The sequence below is a fragment of the Anser brachyrhynchus genome (assembly GCF_964034855.1).
Source record: "Anser brachyrhynchus genome assembly, chromosome: Z".
Taxonomy (NCBI): domain Eukaryota; kingdom Metazoa; phylum Chordata; class Aves; order Anseriformes; family Anatidae; genus Anser; species Anser brachyrhynchus.
This window is the reverse complement of record NC_137697.1, coordinates 18,954,622-18,962,465: the sequence shown is the minus strand read 5'-3', so window position 1 is coordinate 18,962,465 and position 7,844 is coordinate 18,954,622. Positions and strand designations below refer to the sequence as shown.

General features: G+C 42.9%; 1 long non-coding RNA gene across 1 annotated transcript in view; it reads right to left on the bottom strand.

Moving 5' to 3' along the window:
• Positions 1 to 225: 225 nt before the first annotated feature.
• LOC308185340 overlaps positions 226 to 7,844 on the bottom strand; it is a 10,047-nt gene continuing 2,428 nt past the window's right edge. The window contains exons 1-4 of the long non-coding RNA XR_013943310.1: positions 6,668 to 7,844; positions 6,281 to 6,381; positions 2,061 to 2,326; positions 226 to 795 (exon numbers count right to left, since the gene is read on the bottom strand). The exon at positions 6,668 to 7,844 is cut by the window's right edge and continues 2,428 nt beyond it. This is a non-coding gene — a long non-coding RNA (uncharacterized lncRNA). The remainder of the gene's footprint in view (positions 796 to 2,060; positions 2,327 to 6,280; positions 6,382 to 6,667) is intronic.

The window sequence follows — 7,844 nt, the reverse complement described above, 5'->3', positions numbered from 1 at the left end:
TATCAAAGAGAAACAAATTTGAATTAATCCAGAAAGAACTTTTACGAAAGTTAATAGATGTTTCTGTCTGCAGCCAAAAGCTTATTTCAGGAATTATACAGCAAAACAGCAGAAATACTTCCGTGTACTACTGTGTGCCTAGTTAAACGCTACCAATACACTTTGAATGTCAAGTGCTTGGAACTAGCTGTTCACAATCAACAGGTCAGTAATTATTTGTAGGATCTGATTTCTTCAGTAACTGATTTAGAATAGCAAACACATTCAAGAAAACCACAGGCATGCAGAGTAGATAAAAATGGAATAAATTGCAAGTTATATCCCATTTGTTTAACTCTGTTTTTTTTGTTGTTGTTCAATGCATATTGAAAGTACAAATGGTGCCTGTAGCACAGAAGTGCCTGGCCTACAGGTTGGATTGTGCTCGGATCCTGCAAACACTCCTGGGTGTCCAATGCAGGTCTTGAAAGCCAGCATGACTCCTTGGCCAAGGCATGCCCCAAACCCCTGTGGACAGGACGGCTGCTCGCACATCTGCTGCAGCTTTTCTATTCCTTGGTAGCCCCTAAGGTTTCGTCCATGGGAATTTTACTCTAAAAAAAAAAAACAAACAAACAAACAAAAAAAAAACCATGAAGTGCAGATTTAATTTAGTGGGCCCATACAGCATGCCTGAGTCCATGTGGCTGTGAAGCAGCAATGTGGTGCTCCATCCTCCAGCCCTGATAGAAGGGGTGCTCACATCTTCACAGCCCTCACTGGAGATAGGCACAACTGAGCATGCACCAGCTCTCACTGTAAGAAAGAAGACACAAGCCTGTGTAAAAAAATATACACAGCTAAGCTGGACACCTGGAGGATCTCCAACACATGGCAGTGTCCATCACTCTCATTCAGCACAGGGAAAATGTGCAAGCAGTGCTGCACTCTGGGGCACAGGGATGACAGAAGCCCTCTTTGGTGCTGGCAGAAGCAGAAGAAGCCCTCAGTAGCAGTGATCCTGAGGATCAAGCAGGATTAGGTACCTGCTGGGACATAAGCACATGCTAGCATGCCCAGTTGGGCCAGTGCCAGCACGGCTGAGCCTGGGCTAACGCGTCCTGTGGCGGTACTCAGAAAAAGGTGATGGACATACCAGCTTCTGGGCATCCACTGAAACATTTCCAACAGCCCAGCACCTCAAGATAACTTTTTAGATAGTCTTAAATTAATACTTTTTTATTTTTTTTTGGGGGGGGGGGAAGGGTGGAGTGTGAGATAAGGGGTGGGAATTACACATTTAGGATGATGCTTTTAGCTTCCAAATTCCTATACGCAGAAGAACAGCAAAGCCTCCTTGGTATCTACAAATATCCTTAGCTCTTCAGAGCTGTACATGCATATATATATATATGCCAATATATACATGTATGTACATAAAATATATATACACACACACATATATATATACATACACACTTTATATATGTATATATATACATATATATATATACACACATATACACATACATATATAACACCATTGGCTTGTAGGTTGATCCTGAATATTTATGTGGGATTAAATCAAAGGAATCTAAGGGCAAGCTTCGACTCTGACAGCGCCCCCAGAGAAGCCCTTTCTGTGGGTGCAGGGAGCAGGGGAGATGAAGCAGCCATGTGCTGCCTCCCTGCCTTGCTGTGGCTGGCCACGCGAGCACCCCCAGCACGGCGCTCCATCACCCCATGGAGATCTGCCCAACAGGTGGCCTGAACGCCTTTCTGTTACAGTTTTTCAACATTGTATGCCCTGGTTGCAGCTTAAAACTGATGGAGCAGTCTTCTGAACACAGGAAGTACATTTCATTTGCATAGCTCTGATGGGATTAAAGGAGGCATTAGTGTAATCAAGGCCAGAGGGGTTTGCCATTTACTAAATCCCTAAATCCACCTCTGCACCAGCATAATTCACTAATATCATGGGGCAAAAGGTCACTACAACAATTTATGTCTGTCTAGCCTTCCTTCACAAAGAGATAAACCATTTTTTTTTTTGACAATTAAAGGGAGCGGAGGGAGAATACCTTGTGTGTATGGCATCATGACCACCCGCAGCCAAGGCAGGCAGCAGCAGCCCACTGCGTTGCAGATGGCACAGAGAGGCAGGGAACAGGCATGGAGAAGTGGCACCCAGGACAGGGTAACAGGCGTGGAGAGGTACGTTTCCTTCCATGCAGACCACAGGCATGATGCATTGCATTACTGGTGGGAGCATCTTGATGGCATTATGGAAGTCTTGCACTGACATACATGGTTCATCACAAAGGGTTTTCACGCTTTGTGTTGATAACTTGAAGGGGGTAAAATAGAAGACAAACTTACTTGGTGCTGTCCTGTTTACCCTTAATTGATCTTATTTTCAAAAAACAAGCAAACAAGTAGCTTCTCTATATTTGAGTGAAATTGCAAATATTTGACTCAGGGGAATATCAGAAAGGAGTACATGTAAAATCTTAAATTTTACCTTTTTTTTTTTTTTACTGCTATTGCTATAAAGTGTTAAAAATTACTGTGATCATATGATATGTTTTATAAATGGTGCATACATTATTTCCTACAGTTGCTCATACAACTTTACTTCAGCTATCAGAATCCAAATCAAACCTTGTATTACCTTATACCTCTGGCTTGTTTTTTTCTGGTTCCAAATGGGAAAATTCATAATACATTTTATGCACAAGAGCTTATATTGTTTAAAAAAAATAAAACAAACAACAACAAAAACAAATAATACAGATCTTAAACATGCATTCCAATAAATTTCATTCTGAGTTTAAGGTATAAGAGGGCTCCTGTGTTAATATGAAAATAAATGCCCAGGCAATGTTTGGAACATAATATATTGTTGAGTAGTTGAATATTATATGTTCTCACAAGTAAGCTTGCAGCTATTACTTTTAATTAAATGTACATGCTTTTGACACAGCTGAAGGTCTTAGCTGTCAAGGCTTTATTGTTATCTGTAATCCAAAGCTGCCCTGATTCAACTGAAAGTGCCCTGAAACAGAGTAATGCTGATTGGAGCTGCTCTGGGGACAGGCACACGTGTCCCTTAACAAGTTCAGTTAGCTTCAAGCCAAGCTGGCTGTGCTGGGCATCCTTCTCCTCTCGCATCCTCTATGGACAGATCACAGTAGGACGTGTCACCTCAAAGCAGTCCTGGAGGGGGTCTGCAGTGTCAGAGCCAGAGCAAGAGGTGCCTCACAGGACTGACACAGGCTTTGCAGAACTCTCGGACAGGTAGTTCCTTTGTGATGATCCTGACGCTGTTTTGTACTTCACCCGTCATGGCTCTGAGCTCTCCCAGATGGCTGATTTAAATCTCCCAGCACAAGAAAAGGCGTTGAAGGGTGAAAAAATGGATTTGAAACTGAGGGGAATCAAGGAAATAGATTTAGCTATGCTACAGATAAAGAAATAGTGAATTCAAATCAAGGGGAAGTATTTGAAGCAGCTTGAGCCCTGGTGAATGTTGCCAGAAAGTTTTCAGGTTTTCTTAAGATATTTTTGGTGACACACTTGTCCCCATCAGTGACCCCTGTATTGCTCCAGCGCTGCCTCTGGCAGAGTGGTTGATGGTCTCAGTAGTGGAACAACATATACAAGTGAGACTTAAAACCCAAGCAACAAATTTAATGCCAGAAGTAATCAGGAGTTAGAAGGAATCATTTTGCTTCTCAGGTGTGTGGGACAGAGAACGGGCAGTGCAAGGCCCCCGCCATTCGTGCCGCAGCCCAGCTCAATGCAAGGAAATAGTGCGGGGGTTTCTCAGTTGGAGCACCTAGCACAGTTTTACCCCTGTATGGGGAGTGCAAGGAGATGGAGGAAGACCTTTCCTTGGCTGCTCACTTGTCAACTTGCATTTACATAAAGGAACAGTTTTGCTGAATTTCCTTGTTTTGTTATTTCCCCAAGCAGGATGCTTTCTTGTCATCTTCAGCCCCCACGCTCAGGAGTGTCACATTACTCCCAGCAGACCTGTGCTCAGCTCTCATGCAGCAAGGTGCCTCTGTGTGTGTATATACATGCATACGTATCTATGTGTGCGTGTGCATGTGTGTGCGTATGCATGTGTGTGTGTGCATGCCCCTGTGCTCCTTCTCCCAGCAGGCTAGAGCAAGGCTGATTTTAGGACAAGACACACGAGTAAAAAAGCCCCACCTTGCTAGTCCAGGCAGCATTGGCAAAAAAGACAAGGAGAAATAACATCATCCCTCTCTGTAAAGAAGTCAGCACACTGAGAAGAGACATCAGGGCCAGTGTGACAGACAGTGCTGCGAGCAGTGAGCTGCCCTGCTGACGCTGGGGCTGTGCTGGTGGTTTACACCCTGGCACAAGGCAAGGGTGAGCCCTACCCCAGGAGGCAGCCCTGGGCAGCAGTGCTGATGTTACATGGGCCGTTGTAGCTTGCTGGTCTTGCTCCACTTTCCTGAGCAAGGACAGGAGCACTTGCTCACACCCTCCTGCTGCCCAGAGCTCCTGGCACTTTTGTGATGAAAAACCCCAGGACTAGCACCCCAAGCTTATTTCTGTAGGCCAACAAGGTGTGGATCTGCAAATAGCTGACTAGGTGTTGCTCAGTATACCCCTCCATGCAGTGGCTTCTCCCTGCCCCGTCCCTGTTGCCAGCAGTGACAGTGACATCTAAAAGCACTGGCAGCTCTGCAGAGGGTGCTCTGGGTGTGGGCTCACTGCTCTGTGTAGACCTGGGGAAACTGCACTATCCCAACCACTTTATTGCAATATTTTCTCCACCCAAGAAGCCAAGGAGACCGGTATTTGGGGATTAGCTTTTTTTATTTCAAATAAGTTTTCCGAGTGAACAGAGAAGAAGAAGGAATCCACCTGATGCCCAAAAGGATGCAACTTCACAGTCACAAAACAAAGAGAGAAAAGCACACTGTGGAGCGGGGGATGCTTGAACACTTCTCTTCAGAGGGACCAACATGACATTTTGACCACTGACTGTTCCTAGCATTCGCTAAAAGAGTAGTTGTGAAGTCTGTTCTAAGTAAACAGCATCTGCCATATCCACGGGCTGTTTGAAAGTGCTGACTAGCTGGTGAAGAGATTAGTGCCGTCTGACTCCTCTACTAATAACTGATTTGTTACCCAGCATTGGCAGTGCCTTTGTAATTGTCAGTTACAACTGCTGACATGCCAGAGTACTGTTCTTCTGATGTAAATAATACTTGTTTGAGGGCAGCGTGGCCTCTGTTTTGATCCTGCGAGTTCAGGTGAGTTGAACCCTTACCTTGTTGTCCAAAGAAAATGGACCTGGGGAAGTATGAACCAAAACAAATTTCACCTCAGACAGTATATCCATGTGTCATTGTAATTGCCACCCTTAGAAGCCATATTTTATACTGTACACTTGAAATTTTAATAAGTATCTTGACAGATTTGGGTTGGGACTGGTAAAGCTGCCTCACAATATATTTACTCCTTCGGAAAATTTTCAGCAGCTCTTCTGAGTGCTGAAAAGTATTGTGTATCAGGAGGACCACGAGAAGAAACTAATTTTTTGAGTCAAAATTGCAGATAATTCCATATCTTTTTTTATTTTTAAAAAAAGGAAATGTTGAAAAAGCACAACTATATTTTGTCTAAAGTGTTTATTTAGATTATATTACTGAATAAACAAAGTGTCGTTGCTGAAACTCTCATTAGGGTTATTCATTCCACTGTCTTTCTAAATATTCTAGGAAAAATGTTATGAAAATCATAACTATTTGGATGCTTTAAATTCAAAATATGAAACAACCAAGAGATGTGTTTTTATTCTTCTCTCCCCCCTGTTTTAATTTCTTTATGCTTTTATACTACATCTCTACTGAACAGATGGCCGCTAGCTCCTGACAACGGTACTTCACTAGTCTTGGCAGGATGATGATGGTTCAATCACCCATTAATCCCATGGCAGATAGTGGCTGAAAACACCAGATCAGGTCACCCTTGTTGACCAGATTGTGAAAAATCTATGAGAGTGTTTTTTTCACTGATTCCTTTGAAAGCTTTTTAATTTGAATGTGTGACATTCACGTGTCAGTCATTTTGAGTCTCATCACAAATCCTCACCCTGACCTCCTATGATCCTCCCATCTGTCGAAAAGAAAAAAAAAAAAAAAAGCCTCCACATTTTTCACCTGCAAAATAAACACTACTCCCCAAAATGAATGGTTTTCAATGAAAAACACTCCTGTGAGACAGGCTAGTATATGTGAAACCTGATCTCAGTTCTCACCTGGAGGCCAGGATACAACCCAGAAGCTTGGCACTGCATGTCCTGGAGACAGTGGGACAGACATCCCTCTTCCAGGGGGCCATCGACTTGAAATGTTAGTTCTGCTGGCAGCATGCAATGAGAATGAGAATCACACCCCGGTTTACTCACTCTGCGAGGTGCACAGCTTGAAAATGTCCTGATTTTCCATACACCATATTTCCAAGCAATTTCTCCATTAAAAAAATAGTTAAATGAATAAAAATATAATAATAATAATAACAATAACAATAATAAAAATAATAATAACAATAATAATTCATAAGAAATGAAAAAATTAGGCCATTGATCAACAGTGTTATTTTGCCTCTCTTTTAAATAAGAAAAATATAAAATAATTTTGCTTACCTTAATTTCTTTCCTGCCTGTTTGTCTTTTACCTTTTCCACATGATTATGTAGATGCTGAACAATCTGTCTCTCTAATGAATGTAGACAGTAGTGGTAGGCAATGAGTTGCTTATCTGCATCCTTTGCACCTCTATGTGAAATTCATTACCAGATTATGTTACACGGAAAGCCTCTTGGAAGATGGTCAGAACACTTGCAAGCCCGCCCTGTCACAGCCTGATGAATACCGCATGCGGGTCCAAACGATGAAGTCATTACTCAGCCCTTACCCTGGCCAAATTCTCCATGCAGCCAATGGCCGAGAAAAGGGTAGGGTTTGCAGTGAGGGCTGTTGAGCCGGGAGCCATCACCTCCCTATAGCAACAGCTGTAGCTCCAACAACTGATTGAGAAATTCCCAGATTTAGCAATTGCCTTGAAGAACTGAGTAATGAGGTAGTCCAACAAAGAGAGGCTGTGGAAATGGATTTTTGTGTGTTAGGAGTCACCTAGCATTTCTCCCACCAAAGCTAGAGACTGAGGATAATGCTGTGCAGAGGAGGCTATGGAGTCCACAGCACTCACAGCTTTATCCTGTCTCAGCCCAGGTGCCAAAGCAGTTGTCTCCAACTATCTCTTTGATTTTAGTCTTATTTTTAAAAAGTAATTAATTTAAAATATTTTTTTCTCCCACAACGTATTGTCTACAGAGAGCTTTTCCCATGCAGCCTCTCAGTGGCCCAAAGCCTGATGCTCCTCTGTTCCAGAACAAAACCAAAAAAAGAGGTTCATTCTCATTGACCCCATGGGAGCCAGAAGAGGATGAAATAGCATTTTGTTGTTGTAGTTGTTGTTTTTTAAATCAGCTGTTGCTAACTGTGTTTAGCCAGTATGATTTTCATTAGGCCTGACACGTCCTTATTCTCTGGTCATCCTCCACTTTCTGATGCGCAGTCATCAGATGACTGGTTGCTCTGTTTCTGAACCATCTATGCTTCTCCAGATGCTTCTGAGAAAGGAGTTAATGGAGCCCCAACCCCATAAGCACAGCATTGTTGGAACAGCAAAGCTCATATCATGACAGGGACTTCTGCAAACCCAAAGTTATTGGGCCCCGAGTTCTGGACTAGAGTTCTGGCCCCTTCCCTTTCTCGTTTAACACATTCTACTAGCTTATATGTCTCCTCTGGAGTATCT